The 21,852-nt window shown below is 43.1% G+C and overlaps 1 pseudogene; it reads left to right on the top strand.

The window, feature by feature from the left end:
* The window catches only part of LOC136130689 (ATP synthase subunit g, mitochondrial pseudogene), a 35,594-nt pseudogene extending 15,470 nt beyond the window's left edge, over positions 1-20,124 (top strand).
* The last annotated feature ends 1,728 nt before the right edge of the window (positions 20,125-21,852 follow it).

Consider the following 21,852-nt stretch of genomic DNA (forward strand, 5'->3'; position numbering starts at 1 on the left):
ATAAATAACCATTATTAAAATAAAAAAAAGAGTTCGCATGCCACAACTAAGAAGTCAGCATGCCACAACTAAAGATCCCGCATGCCACCATGAAGCGCCCGAGTGCCAAAACTAAGACACAGCGCAGCCAAAATAAATAAATAAATACATATTTTAAAAAAAAAAAAAAGAGAAGAAGAAATACCCATGACAAAAGATCTTAAGTTCAGGGAGGTCACACACGCACAAATAAGTTAGAATGTGTAATTTTAATCTGCAGTAAAACAAAACAATCTATCCAACGGAAAACAGGAAAGGAGAAATAAAAGCAAAAGTATTAGTAAATGAAAATGTGAAATAAAATGGAGAAATTAGTACTAATACACAACACTGTAAATCAACTATACTTCAATAAAAATAAATTTTAAAAAATAAATTAGTACTAATAATAATTTCAACAACTGAATATGGGATAAACTAATCAATGCAAAAGAGTTTTCTCAGATTTAATTTTTAAAAAACAATATCCAACAAAAGACACACTTTAAAAAAACTGAAAAAGGTAGAAATGAAAAGACTGAAAAACATACACGAGGCAAATGTGAACCAAAATAAATTTGAGCCACAATCTTTATGTCTGACAAACTAAAAGTTAAGATAAAGTGAGATGCAAAGGATGTTATAAACAAGTAAAAGGGACAATAGGACAAGAATATATAACCATCACAAAGACAGAGGCATTTTATAGTATTGTTCAACTTCTATAAACTTTATTGCAGCAACTGAGAGAAATCCATAGATGAAAAATGCCTTGGCCCTGGGCATTTATTCTAGAGAAATAAAAAGTCAAAAACTGGAATTGGTCCAGATGGTCCTTGACACATGAACGCTAAAGTGTGGTCCATCCATACCATGGAATGTGACCCAGCAACCAAAAGGAACAAACCACTGATACGTGCAACAACTTGGATGAGTCTATACGGCAGCAGTCCCCAAGCCTTTTGGCACCAGGAACCAGTTTCGTGGAAGACAGTTTTTCCACGGATTGTGGGGGGGTTGGTTCAGGCAGTAATGCGAGCAATGGGGAGCGGCGGGAAGCAGCAGATGAAGCTTCACTCACTCGCCCGCTGCCGCTCACCTCCTGCTGTGTGGCCCGGTTCCTAACATGCCATGGACCAGTACCGGTCCACAGCCTGGGGTTTGGAGACCCCTGCTCTAGAGAATTATTGCTGAGCAAAAAAAAGCCAATCCTGGGGACTTCCCTCGTGGTCCAGTGGGTAAGACTCCACACTCCCAATGCAGGGGGCATGGGCTTGATCCCTGGTCAGGGAACCAGATCCTGCATGCACGCCAGAACTGAGAAGTCCACATGCTGCAACTAAGAAGTCTGCATGCCGCAACTAAGAAGCCCACTTGCCTCAACTAAACATGCCGCAACAAAGATCCCTTGTGTCACAACTAAGACCCGGCACAGCCAAAATAGATAAATAAATTTTTTGTTTTTTAAAAAAAGCCAATCCCCAAAGATTACATACTGTATGATTCCACTTATATATAACATTTTTGAAGTGAAAAATTTTAGAAATGGAGGACAAATTAGTGGCATGAGGAGCAGGTAGGTGGAGAGAGGGAAATTAGTGTGGTCGTAAAAGCACAACGATAGAATCCTCGTGGCTTTGGAACTGTTCAGCATTTTGTCTTTGATGGTGGATACACAGCCACACAGATGACAAACTATAGAACTAAACACCTGCACACACAATACAAATACAACTCAGGAAGTATGAGTAAGATCAGTGGACTGTATCAATGTCAATTCCTGGTTGTGATTTTTCTACTATAACTCTGCCAAATATTACCACTGGGGGAAACTGGACAAAGGGTACAAGGGATATCTCTGTATTATTTCTTACAGCTGCAATGTTAAAAAGGTGAATAATATTAATAAGCTCAAGCTATAAAAGAGACACAAAATTCTACACCCAAAGGACAGAGAATACAAATTCTTTTCGAAAACACCATGTAACATTTAAAAATATAAACCACATATTAAACCAATAAAGGAAGCCTCAATAGACTCCAAAAGACCACTATCTTGCAGACTGTGTTCCCCAAACAATAAAGCATAGAAGTTAATATATCAAGGATAGTTTTTAAAAATCAGTGACAAGCTGATCCTAAAATCCATATGGAAATGCAAGTGGTCCAGAACACACAAAACAATCTTGAAAAGGAGCAATGCTGGAGGACTCATTCTTCCTGATTTCAAAATTTACTACGAAGTTCCAGTAAACAATACAATGTGGTACAGGCCTAAGGAACGACATGTAGATCGATGGAATAGAATTGAGACAAGAAGTAAACACTCATGGGCTTCCCTGGTGGCGCAGTGGTTAAGAATCCGCCTGCCAGTGCAGGAGACACGGGTTCGAGCCCCGGTCCGGGAAGATGCCACATGCTGCGGGGCCACGAAGCCCGTGTGTCACAAATACTGAACCTGCGCTCTAGAGCCCGCGAGCCACAACTACTGAGCCCATGTGCCACAACTACTGAAACCCGCGCACCCTAGAGCCCGTGCTCTGCAACAAGAGAAGCCACCGCAATGAGAAGCCTGCGCACCGCAACGAAGAGTAGCCCCCGCTCACCACAACTAGAGAAAGCCCGTGTGCAGCAACGAGGACCCAATGCAACCAAAAATAAGTTAATTAATTGAAAAATAAATAAATAAACACTCAGATTTACAGTCAACTGATTTTTGACAAGGGTGAAAGAATAATTCAATGGGGGTTAGAACAGTGTTTTCAATATATGATGCTGGAACAACTAGATATCTGCATGCGAAAGAATAAATGCAGACCCTTACTTACACACTGTATACAAAGACTTACCAACATAGATCAAAGACCTAAATTTAAGTGCTAAAACTATAAAACTCTTAGAAGAAAAAATCATGTATTTGCCGATGGTTTCTTAGATATGACACCAAAAGCAACAATAGAAAATATAACTTGGACTGGACTTCCTCAAAAATAGTTTTGTACTTCAAATGACACCTTTAAGAAAGTGTAAAGACAACCCACACCATGGGAGAACATTTTCACAAAAGAAAATTTTTGCAAATCATGTATCTAAAAAAGGACTTGTACCTAGAATATATAAAAAACTCTTACAACTCAATAATAAAAAGACAAATTTTAGAACAAGTAAAGGATCTGGGCTTCCCTGGGGGCACAGTGGCTAAGAATCTGCCTGCTAATGCAGGGGACACGCGTTTGAGCCCTGGTCTGGGAAGATCCCACATGCCACAGAGCAACTAAGCCCGTGCGCCACAACTACTGAGCCTGAGCTCTAGAGCCTGCAAGCCACAACTACTGAGCCCGTGAGCCACAACTACTGAAGCCTGCATGTCTAGAGCCTGTGCTCCACAAGAGAAGCCACCGCAATGAGAAGCACGTGCACTGCAACGAAAGAGTGGGCCCCGCTCACCGCAACTAGAGAAAACCCACACACAGCAACGAAGGCCCAACGCAGACAAAAATAATAAATTAAATTTTTAAAAAATGTGGTCTATCCATACAATGGAATGTTATTCAGTAATAAGAAAGAATGAAGTACTGATAGGCCCCCACGTAGCCTGGCTGGTTTCACCGCAGCAGCACCGAGGCGGCCTCGACGCGCCGAGCGCCCACACTACGCTGCTCTGCGGGACACCAGCACTGCACACCAGGCCTGGGTCTGCACACACCAGCCCACAGGCCGCAGGTTCCTTCATGGTGGGATGGTCGTACATCTTATGTGTTCCACAAGACAGCACCGGAGCACACACAGAACACATCTTGACCAACAAATAAAACCAAAATTTCACCCAAACAATCATCATGATGCTACTCACTTACTCATACCTTCTATAGTCTGAGAGAATAAACCAAGCTAACATCTCCTTATTTACCCCTAAGTCAGAAAAGAGAAAGTCTAGGCGGGATTTCCACCCTGTAAAAAAGAGTAAGACACTCAAGGGCCTCTGAGAACCCATCCCATCTGCAGAATCTGGTGCCCCAACTTATCTACCCCAGGGCCTGTGTGCTAAAGTCGGCCCAGCTCAACGTTCCAAGACACGGGGATTTCACAGGCCGGTTAAGTTCTTTTCTTTTTTTTTTTCCCCCCCCAAATATATTTATTTATTTATTTATTTTCTCTTTGGCTGCATTGGATCTTTGTTGCTGCACGCAGACTTTCTCTTGTTGAGGTGAGCGGGGGCTACTCTTCGTTGCAGTGCACAGGCTTCTCATTGCGGTGGCTTTTCTTGTTGCGGAGCACGGGCTCTAGGTGTGCGGGCTTCAATAGTTGTGGCACACGGGCTTAATTGCTCCATGGCATGTGGGATCTTCCCGGACCAGGGATCGAACCCGTGTCGCTTGCACTGGCAGGCAGATTCTTAACCACTGCGCCACCAGCGAAGTCCCAAGTTCTTTTCTTTTAATTTAGAAAACTAACAGGGTTGCCAACTTTTTCACTCTCCCAAGCCAGGAGGAGGGAGGGAGGGAAAGAGAGAGAAAGAAAAGCAGACACAAAGGGGCTTCCCAAAAATAAATTAATTAATTAAATTAAATTTTTAAAAAAGGAGGAAAGGATAAACTGTCATCTACAGTCACCTTCAATTCAGACAACAATGGCTTTTCCAATATCAAAAGAAGAAAGCCATAATATCAGGATTGAGGATCATGTCTTACTTTAAAAAAAATACAGTTTTAAGAAAAGCTCACCTTTGCTCATCTCACCAATATTACATACAGACCAGCATCTGAGAACCTCTATTTACATTACCATTGACACCTGAAATAAAAATAGGTTACTCTCAAAGTCAATCACTTAGATTGACTGTGTGCCTCACTAGCTCACACCGAGGCCATTAAACCAAGAATCTCTCGTGTAGCAACATTTCTGTGCTTCCGTGCATTTTAAGAAATACGTAATCTCATCAGTGGCATCCCTTAAAGAGTTCATAGCAATGGTATTGGTTTAGGCGCAGCTAATTTCACTAACTAAGGAACTGGTTTAAACTGGTTCTAGAACTGTTACTCAGGTAATACTGCATAGTTCTTTTCCAAACGTTTCAAGATGACTCTACTTTCTTTTTTAATATTTACTTATTTATCCATTCATTCATTCATTTTTGGCTGCGTTGGATCTTAGTTCCGGCACTCAGGACTTTTCGTTGCGGCGAGCAGGCTACACTCTGGTTGTGGCGTGTGGGCTTAGTTGCCCCGCAGCATGTGGAATCTTAGTTCCCCAACCAGGGATCGAACCCGTGTCCCCTGCATTGGAAGGCGGATTCTTAACCACTGGACCACCAGGGAAGTCCCTTCCAAACGTTTCTTGTATCCCAACAACTATGCACTACTCTCCAAAAAGATGCTAGCATCCTCTTAATTGGCCCTCACCTACAGGCAGGCTAATTTTCCTTCCCTAGATGACCCAGAGGCCCGCCACTGACAGCACATCTTTAGAACAAGCTACTGGCTCACAGAACTGGCGTGTTGACTTGAGACGTCTCTGGTTATATGTGAGATGCAACACAGCACAAGGATTCCCATCACATCCGGACAACAGCCTCCACAGTCTGTCTAGAATGCCAAGCAAAGTATTACCAGCACCTTCTAGACTCTTATCCAACAGCCAAATGAGAGGAACTTCAAGTTCCTCTTGAACTACCTCTTCATTTACTTCTTCTGGTTAGTATAACCATCGGACACAAGGCAGCTTCCAGAGAAATGCTGTCCATACGATCATGCAGGTCCTTGGACAGAGCCCTTCAGAAAAAAACATTCTGCAGTAGAGACTGTTGCTAAGAGAAAATGAGAATCTGAAATGCAGCCTACACCTGTCTGACCAATTGCTTTTTAAAAGATTCACAACCGAGGTCCTGGCTCTGCTGTGTGACCTGACCTCTTGTGCCCTGGGGTCCTCACCTGTAAACGGGGGACCAGGAGCGCCGTCCACGTAGAGCTGCTGTGAGGCTGAACTGAGCTACCCCATGAAGAGCCCAGAACAGGGGCTGGCACACTTTCTCCTCAGTCTCCTGACTGCAAAGGAGAGAAGGAAACAGAGACAAGGTCACCTTGCCACAGAGCACGGGCTCACTTGCTCATGGGAGCTGACCGTGAGCCTCTCCCGGTGCCACCTTCAAGTGGCATCACACTGGTAGCTCACGTTGGACATGACAGAAGCATTAGCACTGTAGAAATCGACAAATGCTACAAGCCAGGAGGTTTTTGTGCTTTTGTTTGGTTTTTGGTTTTGACTTAAAAAAATTTTTTTTATTATTATTTTTATTGTTGGCTGCATTGGATCTTCCTTCCTGCACACAGGCTTTCTCCAGTTGCAGCGAGCGGGGGCTACTCTTCATTGCGATGCGCAGGCTTCTCATCCTGGTGGCTTCTCTTGTTGTGCAGCACGGGCTCTAGGCGCGTGGGCTTCAGTGGTTGCAGCACGTGAGCTCAGTAGTTGCAGCACTCGAGCACTAGAGCACGTGGGCTTCAGTAATTGCGGCACGCGGGCTCTAGAGCGCAGGCTCAGTAGTTGTGGCTCACAGGCTTAGTTGCTCTGGGGCATGTGGGATCTTCCTGGACCAGGGATAAAACCTGTGTCCCCCACACTGGCAGGCGGACTCTTAACCACTGCACCACCATGGAAGCCCCGTGGCCAGGAGGTTTTTGACTCTCCCAGAGAGCCAGATATTAAACATTTACCAACACACCACTGGAATTCTATTGGTCTGGAAAAAAGCGACAATGTGAATCCATGGAGAGCAGCGGATACTTGCACAATCAGTCAAACAACAAACAAGACCATGTCTATACTGGGCACAGTCCACTGGGGGTGGCGGGGGGGCGGACCAAAAAGAAGGGTGTGGGGTGGGAGGAACAGGTGAATAAAAATCTAAAATCAGAAGTGAAAAGAATAGCCACAGGACACCCCTCGTGGCGCAGTGGTTAAGAATCCACCTGCTAATGCAGGGGACATGGCGGAGCAACTAAGTCCGTGTGCCACAACTACTGAGCCCATGTGCCACAACTACTGAAGCCTGTGCACCTAGAGCCCGTGCTCCACAACAAGAGAAGCCACTGCAATGAGAAGCCCACACACCACAACGAAGAGTAGCGCCCGCTCTCCGCAACTAGAGAAAACCCGTGCACAGCAACGAAGACCTGTGCAGCCAAAAATAAATAAATAAATATATTTAAAATAAGTAAATACAAATAAAGAGTATGCTTATTTAATAGTCTGTTTCTTTTTTTAAAATACTATTTATTTACTTTTTGGCTGCGCCGGGTCTTAGTTGCTGCACGAGGGATATTTAGTTGCAGCATGCAGACTTCTTAGTTGCGGCATGCAAACTCTTAGTTGCAGCATGCATGTGGGATCTAGTTCCCCGACGAGGGATCAGAACCTGGGCCCCCCTGCACTGGGAGCGTGGAGTCCTACCACTGGACCACCGGGGAGGTCCCAATAGTCTGTTTCTGATAATCCCCAAATCTAAAATCTTGGGAGGGTTGTTTCTACTGGTTTTCATGCATGGTGCCTTATTCCCTTGTGTGCTTGTCCAGTTTTGTCTGTGTGCTAATCAACATCCTTAAAAAATAGTCATAGGTGTTTTCTGCATTTTAGGATGATGGTAACTTCCTCCAGAGAGGTTTTATGTTCGGTCCCATTGCTGCCTGAAGGCATTACCAAACCAGAAAACCTTAACTTCATGCTTCATTTCCCTGAGCTACGAAGTAATATGAACCTGGGCTACAAATCCTCCCAAAGGCCGATCCACAGCCATAACTCTCCCCCTTTTCTCCTGCTACATTTAGTAAAAAGCTGGGGGCAAAGATGGAGTTAGGCAGGTACGCTTCTAGCTCACCCTGCCTCTGAGGGTACAGACTTTCAGAGCCCATTTAATATGAGGAGGGCCCCTTTTAGGTTCTCTACCTTGAGAAGACTTCACTTCAGAGGCCGGCAAGGACTCAGAAATCAAAGCCCCACTTTGTCCAAATCAGCAAATGTCCTTAAGGCAAAGGCAGACTCCATCCTATGGTGTTTAAATTACCTTTCTGGGTTCTTCCTTTGTTATATTTTGGTTTAAAACTTCCTTGCAATATTGTCAGTCTTTCTGATTGTTTTCTTTTCTTTTTTTTTTTTCTCTTTGGCTGCATTGGGTCTTCGTTACTGCATGCAGGCTTTTCTCTAATTGCGGAGAGCGGGGGCTACTCTTTGTTGCAGTGCACGGGCTTTTTATTGCAGCAGCTTCTCCTGTTGTGGAGCACGGGCTCTAGGCGCTCGGGCTTCAGTACTTGTAGCTCACGGGCTCTAGAGCACAGGCTCAGTAGTTGCGGCACCCAGGCTCAGCTGCTCCATGGCATGTGGGATCTTCCCGGACCAGGGCTCGAACCCGTGTCCCCTGCATTGGCAGGTGGATTCCCAACCACTGCGCCACCAGGGAAGCCCTTGATTTTTTTCTTTAATCCAACAATTTTAATTGTTTTCCACAGCATGGGGGATGGGAGGATAGCAGGTAGTCCAAATAATCTAGCCTAACAATTACCAAATACATAAAAACACCGATGTTTTTCTGTAAAATATACCTGATACACAATTCTATACTGAAGTTTATATTCTCTCATCACTTTGAGGACTTACTCCACTCTCTAGTGGCCTCTATTCATGCTAATGACACATCCGTTGTCAACCTAACAGACACTCCTTTGTAGGTAATCTCTCTTTTACCTCTGGCTTAAGGTCTTTTTGTCTTTGTTGTTATACAATTTCAGTGCATGGGTGTGGGTTTCCTTTTACTTATACTGTTTAGGACATAGTGTGCTTCCTAAATCTACAGATTTCTCTCTCATTAGTTTCTGAAAAGTCAACACTATTAACACTTTGAATAACGCCTCTCTTCCTTCTCCCTACTTTTCCATCCTGGGATTCCAACTACACAGTCACAGCACACTTTTATCCTACCCTCCACTTAGCTAGTCTCACATTCCATCTCCCATCTCTCAATGCTGCACACTGGATAATTTCTTCACGTATATATTCCAGTTCACTAATTCTGCCTTCAGCCATGTTTAATTTATTTAATTCACATATATTGTTTTTAATTTCAACTTATTTTTCATTTCTGAAAGTTCTACTTGGAATCATTTTGATACCTTGGTCTTCATTACTAATTTTTATTCTATTTTGTATTTCTTCAAAAATTTCATACATTATTATATATACTGCATCTGATTATCCAATACCTGCAGACCTTGGGGTATCTAATTCTGCCAACTCCTCACAATGGTGTGTGTCCTGAATATAGAATGAAGCTTGCTTAAACGTAATCTACAGAAATCCCGAGGGCCTACACTGAGTATGCTTTGCTCTGAAAAGGATTTATCTTCTCTTCAGCAAGGAACAAAAGAGTGCTATCATAATACTCACTGTTTCTTTTCTTTTCTTTTTCTCTTTTGGCTTTTGAAGAGTTAGCTTAATTTTTAAGCACCGAAGTGCTCCCGGGAAGTTGTACCTACTGTAATTTATCCAGCATCTAATCAGATTGCAATGGGCAAACCTTTTAGGGGCATCTACTACAGCTGGAGGCACAAGCCCCTCCCCCCCTTTTCAGCTTCTACTTGGAATGTGTTCTGATGGCGGCCATAACACATATAAGCCTATCTCACCTATTCCCCACGGGTGAGACACGGCATGTTCCTCACTACACATGCATGACTGTCCCTGTTTTATTTGGATTACCCTTTGGCTTGGAGAGACCAAGTAACTTTTCCACAACACAGCATCTCAAAACCAGACACAGGAGGGTCAAGAATCCCTAGAAGTCAGGACACTATATGCACATCTTCAAAACTAAAATTCGTGTTGTCATCCATCTTCGAATGTCCCCTTATACAGTATATTTGCATAAATTACACAATAAAACAGAATCAAAAACAATTATCTCACCTTCTGGGGAAACTCCTTGTTTAAATTTTGTATTTAGGCAAAATATAAAAACATCTGGGATTTTCTCTTGGAGTATATGCAACTTGAAGAAAAATTGTTTCATTCAGTAGACTTATAATCTCTTCACCTGAAAAATAAGAGGAAAAAAACTTATTTTAAGTTCTACTTCTGTAAAGTTAACTCACCAAAATGATAGGGAAAAGGAAAACAAAAATCATTAGCTTTACTCAGTATTTAAATTATCAGAACATTTCATGATTAAGGATCTAAAAACTCCCTTGTCCATGCCTGTTCTACAGACATTGGTACCAATGATACACACCCACTTTAAATCTGGTTAACTAACTCAATGGTTGGAATTTAAGGACATGAGAAGGATCTCTGTGAAGTTGTCTAGTTTCATGCCGACACACTATAACTATCAAGAGACACATATCCTGGTCACAAGATGACTGGACGGCTCACTGATGATCCATCACAACTTCTAGAAGAAAAGTGCTCCAAAGTGCTCCAGATGTGATCCCTAACACCATTGCCAAATAACGTGACTAGCGCTCCTTGGCGAAAGGACTGACTTCAAGGCATGCAACAAAAACACAGACCAGGGGGCTTCCCTGGTGGCGCAGTGGTTAAGAATCCGCCTGCCAATGCAGGGGACACGGGTTCGAGCCCTGGCCTGGGAAGATCCCACATGCCGCGGAGCAACTAAGCCCGTGCGCTACAACTACTGAAGCCCATGCGCCTAGAGCCCGTGCTCTGCAACAAGAGAAGCCACCGCAATGAGAAGCCTACGCGCCACAACAAAGAGTAGCCCCAGCTCACCACAACTAGAGAAAACCTGCGTGCAGCAATGAAGAACCAATGCAGCCAAAAAAATTAAAAAATAAAATAAACAAATTTATTTTAAAAAAAACAACAACACAGACCAGCAGAGCACAGGACTGTTCGTTCTGTATTTGCATGGAAGTCATGATTTTACCTTTTTCTAAAAACTTAATTTTTTTTTAATTTATTTTTTTGGCCGCGTTGGGTCTTCGTTGCTGTGCGCGGGCTCTCTCTAGTTGCGGCGAGTGGGGGCTACTCTTCGCTGCGGTGCGCGGGCTTCTCATTGCAGTTGGCTTCTCGTTGCGGAGCATGGGCTCTAGGCGTGCAGGCTTCAGCAGTTGTGGTTTGCAGGCTCTAGAGCGCAGGCTCAGCAGTTGTGGCGCACGGGCTTAGTTGCTCCGTGGCATGTGGGATCTTACCGGACCAGGGCTCGAACCCGTGTCCCCTGCACTGGCAGGTGGATTCTTAACCACTGTGCCACCAGGGAAGCCCAATGATTTTACCTTTTGAAAATTATACTTTAGCAATAGGAGGGGTGACTGTTCTAGAATATAAGAGCCCTAAGAGACCTAATCATCAAATATAATATTTAGATCTTGTTTGGGTCCAATTAAAATGAATCAACTCGAAGAGTATATTTTTGAAGCTATTGGGGAAATCTGAATATGGACTGGTATTAGATGGTATTAAGGAATTACTGTAAATCTCTTAGTTGTAAAAGTGACATGACCACTATGTTTTTAAAAATAAAAACTTCCCTTATCTGTTAGAGAGAAAAAGTGAAGTATTCATGGGTGAAATGACATTATTTCTTGGATTTACTTTTTTTTTTTTTTTTTTTCCGGACGCCCAGGCTCAGCGGCCATGGCTCACGGGCCCAGCCGCTCCGCGGCATGTGGGATCTTCCCAGACCGGGGCACGAACCCGTGTCCCCTGCATCGGCAGGCGGACTCTCAACCACTGCGCCACCAGGGAAGCCCTTGGATTTACTTTTAAAACACTCCACCGAAACACAAGAACCAAACACAAGAACCAAACAAATTTTAAAAGTGTAAGAGAGATATTACTCAGCCATAAAAAGAAACGAAATTGAGTTATCTGTAGTGAGGTGGATGGACCTAGGTCTGTCATACAGAGTGAAGTAAGTCAGAAAGAGAAAAACAAATACCACATACTAACACATATATATGGAATCTAAAAAGAAAAATGGTTCTGAAGAACCTAGGGGCAGGGCAGGAATAAAGACACAGACGTAGAGAATGGACTTAAGGATATGGGGAGGGGGAAGGGTAAGCTGGGACGAAGTTAGAGAATGGCACTGACATATATACACTACCAAACGTAAAATAGATAGCTACTGGGAAGCAGCTGCATGGCACGGGGAGATAATAAGCTCAGTGCTTTGTGACCATCTAGAGGGGTGGGATAAGGAGGGTGAGAGGGAGACGCAAGAGGGAGGGGATGTGGGGATATACGTATGCATGTAGCTGATTCACTTTATTATACAGCAGAAACTAACACAACACTGTAAAGCAATTATACTCCAATAATGATGTTTTTTAAAAAAATAGTTCACAACATTAAAAAAAAAGTGTGAGAGAAAAAGGGACAGATTAAAAAATAATAATAATAACTGGCAAAGTACCAATCACTGATAAAACTGGGAGATGAGTGCGTGGGTGTTCATTATGTTTTCTGTACATTTGTGTAGTTTAAAATTTCATATAAAAGTCAAGCAAAAAAAAAGGCACTCGAAGTTGTGCTACTAAGCCAGGAATAAGTCAGTGTTATCTCCTAAAATAGGAAAATCTTTTTACATCTGTGAAACGGAACAAAGGAAACTTCCTTTACAATAGAGTCAGGAGGCCAGAAGGGGAGCCCTCACCCACTGCTACTCAGCCTCAACCACAGACCCCCATGGAGGAAGGTTTCCCGTTTGCCCAGCAACTCAGCCAGTGAGAAACCATCACCACCCTGAACTCTCACTTTCCTCCAATGGACTTTTGTTCAAAATAGCCCCTCCCAACCTCCTCCTTTTTCTCTACGAAGTAACCTTCCTCTGCTTTGTTCGTGAGACTTGCCTATGGCTTTCGCTATCGCTTGCTTGTGCTGAATTGCAACTCTCTGCTATTCCCGAAGAAACCCATTTTGCTGGTAAAATAACTGGCTGTTTTACTTTTAAAGTTGGCACATCTAACATTTCAAAATTATTAAGCTAAATAATTCAACATTGGCTTTTCAGCACTTTAAACAGTTTCAAAATAAGGAAGTATCTCTGTAAGGGCCCTAAGACCTCTACATTCTGACTTTGAACCAGTGCTTCTATACCATACATGTTCTTGACCAATTCTACTTAGTCTGAGCTGGAGGAAACCCGAAGCAGCCGGGACATCACGGCAGACACGCAGCCAGGGAATGAGTGACACCTTCTCCTCAGGGGGCACAAATTCTGAGCATCCTCCCCATGCTTGCACTCCCTGGCAGCGTCACCCTCTCCCACGTCCTCCCACTGCAGGTACGAGCGTTCTGTCACCAGTGTCCTCCAGCCCAGACCCCGCGGGTTCTTCTTCTCAGCAGGCCCTCAGGATCTCATTCTGTAGCCTGGTTCTCCTGTGACACCCTTCTCCCAAGCCCTATCCCCACCTCCTTCCCCAAATACATGAATTCCCTTCATGTCCACCCAGGTAAGGCCACCTCTGCTCTCCCACCCAGGCATCCCGAACTAGAAAGGGGTCAGCATTCTCATAGGTCCCATCACTATCTTCTATGCTTCCTAATACCTTCATTCAAATACCTGTTTTTGATACTTTTGCTTCTGGCCAAGACGAAATAACAGGGACGAGATTTACAAATTAAATGGTTTTCAAGACACTGGCTATCCTGCAGTGTCGAACAGTGATCCCTGACAGGAGGGAAACAAGAGGAGCCCTTTAACTGCCCAGCCTCCTGCCTGACAAGTAGTTCTGGGTAACAGCAGAGACACCAGGTGGGGTCCAGCAGTCCCCCGAGGCGAAGAAACAGCACTGGGAGTCCAGGAAGGCCAAGGCGCTAGAGTCCACAGGCAGAGCACTGGAAGGGACAGAGTCGTAGACAGAGCTGAGGATCTGCAGGCTCCAGCCAGGTACTGATCAACGGAAGTGTGTAAGAAAGGCATCCAAGCCAGGGATTAGTGGGAACCACCCTCCAATTTCACACGGGGCCAAGGAGAGTTACTCTTCCTCCCAGTCACAGTGGAAAATTTCCTAACTTCGGGGCACTGGACAAAGTACTCAGTAGACTCTTGCCTCAGTGGTGGGGCAAAGTGACTCAACACCGGACTCAACGTTACTCTGGTCCCACCTAACAAAGCCTAAAAGCCAGACCCACAGAATCAAACTGTTTCTGAGTAATTTAACAACATTCCAGAACAAAGGTCAAGAATATTTATAGAAATACAAAAATACCCAGCATCCAACAAGATAAAAGTCACAGTGTCTTGGCATCCAATCAAAAATGACCAGACATGCAAGGAAGCAGGAAAACACAAACCATAATCAACCTAGAAACGACACAGATCATAAAATTAATAGACAAGGACAGTTAAGCAGCTGTTGTAACCGTACTCCGTATGTTCAAAAACCTAGAGCAAATATTAGACATGTTAGAGACATGAAAGATATACGAAGACCCAAACAGAATCATAAATATACTCTTAATCCAAAAAAAGGCAGAAAAAGAGGAAAAGGGAACAGAGAGCACACTGCCAGCCTCGACACCAGGCCACGTTAAGTGGGGCCACCACTCAACACAGTCTCAGTTCTCTTTCCTCATCCCCACCCACCTCCCCAACCACACCAGCACCCACTGCTTCTTAAATATGCTGCTTCTTAAATAAAGCTGACACCTTGGCACCTGGGTCCCCTCTGCCTAGAAAACCCTTCGTCACATCTTCCTACCTGGCAAATTCCTGTCTGCTCCTCAAGTCCGAAATTCACCAAAAACCACTTCTGTCAGGTCACTGAGTCCTTCCTCAGTGCTCTCACAAGAGCACTTCCAGAGAATCAACACACTATAATTATCTAGTTTTACATATCTTTATTTATTCTGAATTATGAAAAAATTTAAAATATAAAAAGGTCCAAAGAATATAACAAATATCCGTGTATTGGGATTTAATAAATGTTACCATTTGCTCACATATGCCACCTACTTTAAAAAAAATAGTTTCTAATACACTGAAGAATTGACAACCTATTCAACTCCCTTCATCCCCAGAGATAATCATTAATTCGCAGTATCCATAACTTCATTCTTTTACTACTTACATAACTATAAGTAATGCATTATTTTAAGAGTATATTTAGGACTTCCCTGGTGGCACAGTGGTTAAGAATCCACCTGCCAACGCAGGGGACACAGGTTCGAGCCCTGGTCCGGGAAGATCCCAAACACCACGGAGCAACTAAGCCCGTGCGCCACAACTACTGAGCCTGCGCTCCACAGCCCGCATGCCACAACTACTGAAGCCCACATGCCTAGAGCCCGTGCTCCACAACAAGAGAAGCCACCACAATGAAAAGCCCGTGCACCACAACGAAGAGTAGCCCCAGCTCAACACAACTAGAGAAAGCCCGCGTGTGGCAACGAAGACCCAATGCAGCCAAAATAAATAAATTAATTAATTTTAAAAAATAAAAACAAGTATTTGGAGGTACTGGAGACCAATCAAGAACATGCAGAAACTGGAGGGAACACGATCTCTGTCAGAGGAGAGCAAGGAGGAAAGAGGCCAGAGTTCAGGGCTACCAGCATGGCTGAAAATCAAACAGGAAAATCAGAAAAGGGAGCCCCCCCCCAAACCTACATTAAATTCCTCCCAAATCCTTGGCTGACTCCTAAACAGCATGTGGTGGGATGAGACACCAAGAAACCAAGCAGAAAAATAGGTCAAACTCAAAGAAATAGAGAGCAGAAAAGAGGCCATGGGGCAGGGGGGTGCAGGGAGAGGTTGGTAAAAGGGAGCAAACATTCAGCTATACGATGAAGAAGGTCTGAGGATCGGATATAAGAATATGGTGATTGGGCTTCCCTGGTGGCGCAGCGGTTGAGAGTCCGCCTGCCGATGCAGGGGACACGGGTTCGTGCCCCGGTCCAGGAAGATCCCACATGCCACGGAGCTGCTGGGCCCGTGAGCCATGGCCGCTGAGCCTGCGCGTCTGGAGCCTGTGCTCCGCAACGGGAGAGGCCACAACAGTGAGAGGCCCGCGTACCACAAAAAAAAAAAAAAAAAAAAAAAAAAGAATATGGTGACTACAGTTAATAACAATGCATTGAAATTTGCTATGACGAAGCTTAATTGTTATCACCAAATGTACATGTGTATGTTTATATATGTAGCTCTAGCTGTGACAATTAACTAGTTAATTGTATACTTGCAACAAATCATCACGATATACTTTAAATATCTGAAAACAGCTATGTGAGGTGAAAGACCTGAGCCAGGATTCAGCAACCATCCAGTACAGTGGAGACAGACCCTGGAGTTTAAGTTCTGCCAAAGTAGAAAGGTTTCCTATTAAAACCCCAGAAAGGCCATGCCTTAGGAGTAAAAACAATGTTCCAGAATTAAAAGCTATGCCCTAAAACTTAGTAAAAAGCCAAAACAGATCTACCCTAGAAAAGCTCCTACAGGATGGAGATCATCTTCCAGTCATTTAACAGCCTGCCCTAACAAAACTCAACACTCTTTAAGGAAAGATAGCCTAAAACAGAGTTTCTAGAGTATACTATCTACAATGTCCATTTTGCAATAAAAAATTATTACACGTGCAAAGAAGAAAAATATTACCCATGATCAAGAGAAAAAACAATCTACAGGAACCAAAAATGACCATACATTGGAACTGGCCGATGAAAATGTCAAAACAGCAATTATAAATATTTTTTAAAATTTTAGGAAAAGGGAACAGAAGAAATGAACAGGTGGAGAATACTAGCAGGGAAATGCAAACTTGAAAGAAGAACCAAAAGGAAATTCTGGAACTGAAAAATACAGTATCTGAGGGCTTCCCTGGTGGCACAGTGGTTGAGAGTCCACCTGCCGATGCAGGGGACACGGGTTCGTGCCCCGGTCCAGGAAGATCCCACATGCCGTGGAGCGGCTGGGCCCGTGAGCCATGGCCGCTGAGCCTGCGCGTCTGGAGCCTGTGCTCCGCAATGGGAGAGGCCACAACAGTGAGGGGCCCGCGTACCGCAAAATAAATAAATAAATAAATACAGTATCTGAAATTAAAATGTCACTGGACGGAATTAATAACCTAATGAGCACAAAGAAAAGCAGGGAATTTGAAAACAGATGAAAAGAAAATATACAAATGTAAACAAAGAGAGAAAGAAGAACTTTGAAAATACCAACACGTTCGAAACCTGTGGGACAACATCAAACAATCTAAAATAGTTATCACTGGAGGGACTTCCCTGGTGGTCCAGTGGGTAAGACTCCACATGTCTAATGCAGGGGGCCCGGGTTCAATGGGGCCCAGGTTCAATCCCTGGCTAGGGAACTAGATCCTACATGCACGCCACAACTAAGAGTTTGAATACTGCAACTAAGAGTCCACAGGCTGCAACTAAAAAAAAAAAAAAAAAAATCCTGTGTGCTGCAACTAAGACCCAGAGCAGCCTAAATAAATAAATATTAAAATAAAATAAAATATATGGCCAAAAAGTTTCCAAAGTTGATTAAATATATCAACCCACAGATCCAAGAAAGATAAACACTAAAACAGCACGCCTAGAAGATTATAGCCAAATTGAAAAGTTTTTAATAAAGAATTTATTTAATAAAAATAAATATACATCTTAAACACAGCAGGAAAAAGTGTATCAGGTAAACAAAAGTAAAAATGATAGCTGATCCCCCATCTGAAACAACAGAAACTAAAAGACAACAGAATAACTTTTTCAAAGTGCTGGGGAAAAAAGCTGTCAACCTAGAATTATCCAGCAAAAATATCCTTCAAAACTGAAGGGCAAATGAAGACTTTTTCAGACAAACAAAAGTTGAGTGATTCTGTCCCCAGTATGCCCACAACATGCAAAATACTGAAGGAAGTGCTTCAAGCCAAAGGAATAGGATCCCATACAGAAATCCAATCTACAAAAAGAAATGAAGACCTTCCCAACTCACTCTCTGGGGCCGGTAATACCCTGATACCAAAACAAAAGATATCATACGGGAGGGACTTCCCTGGCGGCGTAGTGGTTAAGAATCCACCTGCCAACACAGGTTCAAGCCCTAGTCTGGGAAGATCCCACATGCCCCGGAGCAGCTAAGCCCATGCGCCACAACTACTGAGCCTGTGCTCTAGAGCCCGCAAGCCACAACTACTGAGCTCGTGAGCCACAACTACTGAAGCCTACGTGCCTAGAGCCTGTGCTCCACAACAAGAGAAGCCACCGACCGCAATGAAAAGTCCACGCACCGCAACGAGGAGTAGCCCCCACTCGCCGCAACTAGAGAAAGCCCACGCACAGCAACAAAGACCCAACACAGCCAAAAATAAATAAAAATTTTTTTTAAAAAAAGGTATCATACGGGGAAAAAAGGTCATACACAAATATCACGTGAATATATATAATATATGCAAAAATCCTTAACAAAACACTAGTAAACCAAATCTAGCCACTTTTTTTTTTTTTTTTTTTGCGGTATGCGGGTCTCTCACTGTTGTGGCCTCTCCCGTTGCGGAGCACAGGCTCTGGACACGCAGGCTCAGCGGCCATGACTCACAGGCCCAGCCGCTCCGCGGCACGTGGGATCTTCCCGGACCAGAGCACGAACCCGTGTCCCCTGCATCAGCAGGTGGACTCTCAACCACTGCGCCACCAGGGAAGCCCTAGCCACTTTTTTTTGTTTTGTTTTTTGGCTGTGCCACACGGCATGTGGGATCTTAGTTCCCTGACCAGGTCGAACCCGTGCCCCCTGCAAAGGAAGCGCGGAGCCCGAACCACTGGACTGCCAGGGAATTCCCCCTCAGCCACATTTAAAAAGGATTATACACCCCACACTAAGGGGATTTATCCTAAGAATGAAAAATTGCTTTAACATCTGAAAATTAATTAATACAACGCATCATATTGATAGGATAAAGGACAGAAACCAAATAATCATCCCAACAAATGTAGAAAAGGCATTTGACAAACTCCAACACCCCTTCATGGTAAAAACTTTCCATAAAATAGAACCAGAAAGCAACCTCCTCAACCAATGAAGATCCACTATCACCACTTCCATTCAACATTGTATTAGAGGTTCTAGCTGGTACTACAAAGAAAAACAAATAAAAGGCATAGTAACTGGAAAGAAAAACTGTCTTTATTCACAGATGATATGATTATATAGACAGAAAACACAAGAAATATACAAACCTACCATGAGAACTGATAAGTGAATTGAGCAAAGTTGTAAGGTACATGATAAGTATACATAAACCAACTGTGTTTTTGTACATTAAGTAGTTCAGGGACTTCCCTGGTGGTCCAGTGGGCAAGACTCCGAGCTCCCAATGCAGGGGGCCCGGGTTTGATCCCTGGTTGGGGAACTAGATCCCTCATGCATGCCACAACTAAGAATCCACATGCCGCAACTAAGAAGCCCGCATGCTGCAACTAAAAGATCCCGCATGTCGCAACTAAGATGCCACGTGCCACAATTAAGACCCGGTGCAGCCAAAATAAAATAAATAAATAAATATTTTAAAAAATACTTATTAAAAAAACAAGTAGTTGAAAAACAATATTAAAATATTTTAAATAACATCAAAAATATCAAGTACCTACAAACATACTTAACGAAAAAAGTGTACTTTTCACACTGAAAATTACAAAACGTTGCTGAGAAAAATTAAGGAAAATTTAAATAAATGGAGAGATATACCATTTGCACAGAAGACTCAAAGTTAGTAACTCAATTCTAAGTGATCTATAGATTCAACGTAATCCCAACCGCAGTCGGCACGACGGGCTTTCCATCATGGAACCACGGCCCAGTTTGTCCGTAACCTCACAGAGAAGGCCCTGGCGCTGGTCAGCGCTGCTGTGACTTACTCGAAGCCTCGACTGGCCACATTTTGGCACTATGTCAAGGTTGAGCTGGTTCCTCCAACCCCTGCTGAGATCCCTACAGCTATTCAAAGCTTGAAAAAAATTATCAATAGTGCTCAAACTGGTAGCTTCAAACAGCTAACAGTTCAGGAAGCTCTACTGAATGGTTTGGTGGCCACTGAGATGTGGATGTGGTTTTATGTTGGCGAGATCATAGGCAAGCGTGGCATCATTGGCTATGTTTGAAGACCAATCTTTGCTTTGTTATTTGGGTGTTCTTGGACCATGTGTAAGCAGACTTCTACTTGAATAAAATAAGACAATGTGCCAAAATCAGTGTTTTCTCTGTCAAGCACTACATGAAAAGTCACAATTTTTCTTGATATTAAGCTGGGTTGTCTTTTGCTTTAATACATTAATACAGCTCTAAATCCATGTCTTTGCTTAGCCTGCTATTGAAAAGGATAGATATGAATATACCAACCTGGTACATGTATATATGAGGATAGCATTTTACTTTGAAGGCTTGAAATAAACATTTAAGCTTAATTTTAGAAAAGCTGGGGAAAGGCTTTGAGAAAACAAGAACTTGTTCCAGTAGGAGAAAAATAATACCATGTGCCAAACATGGTATATACTACTTAAATCACCTAGTATAAAGAATACAATTTGGACTGTTTTTTTTTTAATTTTTATTTATTTATTTATGGCTGTGTTGGGTCTTCGTTTCTGTGCGAGGGCTTTCTCTAGTTGTGGCAAACGGGGGCCACTCTTCATCGTGGTGCTCAGGGCTCTCACTATCGCGGCCTCTCTTGTTGCAGAGCACGGGCTCCAGATGCGCAGGCTCAGTAATTGTGGCTCACAGGCCCAGTCGCTCCGCGGCATGTCCCAGACCAGGGCTCGAACCCATGTCCCCGGCATCGGCAGGCAGATTCTCAACCACTGCGCCACCACGGAAGCCCCTGGACTGTTTTTCTTTGCTAAAATCATAGAAAGACCCCTTGGACAACAGCTGTGTCTGTAAATGTAGGGGTACTTTTTGTCAATTTGAATATAGCTTCCCCAAAAGAGACCAGCCACGTGATATTCTGTGTGTCTTTGTAACACCTTTAACACTAGGACAGAGAATGAAAGCAATGACCTATGTTTTCAATCTAATTTTGATATGTTATTAATCTCTTTTTCTTTAAAGACTTATCTTTACAAAAATAAAATATCCTATAGATATTTAACAGGATTATAGTTTAGTAGCGTCCATGGGTCAAAATAGTATATTATGTCCTGAAATAAATACAAGTGATTGGTTAAAAAAAAAAAAAGTAATCCCAACCAAACTCCAGCAAAAATTCCTATCCAAATTGAAGAGCTTATTCTACAACTGGCAAGATAATTTTGCACAGGAATAAAGGTGGAGGTCTCACACTACCTGATTTACAGACTGACCATAAAATTACAGACATTAAGACAGCATGGTGTTGGCACAGGATAGAAATATAGACCAATGTAACATAACAAAAAGCCCAGAAATAAGCCTGCATACACATGTTCAATTAATTTACAACGAACGCTCCCATGCAATTTAAAGGAGGAAAAAGAGTTCTCAACAAACGATGCTAGAATGATTGTGTAACTCATACGGGGAAAAAAATGTACCCTTTTTCCACCTCACACAAAAAATCATGCAAGATAGATCATTCATAAAGGAGATCAGTATTTGCTTGGACGTGGAAGGGCAAAAAAGAGTGGGAAGGAGCGATCCAAAGGGGCATTAGGAAATTTGAGAAACGATGGATACATTCCCTACCTTGACTGTGGTGATGATTTCACAGGTGTACACATATGTCAAAACTTATAAAATTTTACACTTTAAACATGTGTAGTTTATTATACGTCATTTGTATCTCAATAAAGCTGTTTAAAAGAAAAAGAGCGGGACTTCCCTGGTGGTCCAGTGGTTAAGACCCCATGCTCCCA

The sequence above is a fragment of the Phocoena phocoena genome, chromosome 11 (assembly GCF_963924675.1).
Source record: "Phocoena phocoena chromosome 11, mPhoPho1.1, whole genome shotgun sequence".
Lineage (NCBI taxonomy): Eukaryota > Metazoa > Chordata > Mammalia > Artiodactyla > Phocoenidae > Phocoena > Phocoena phocoena.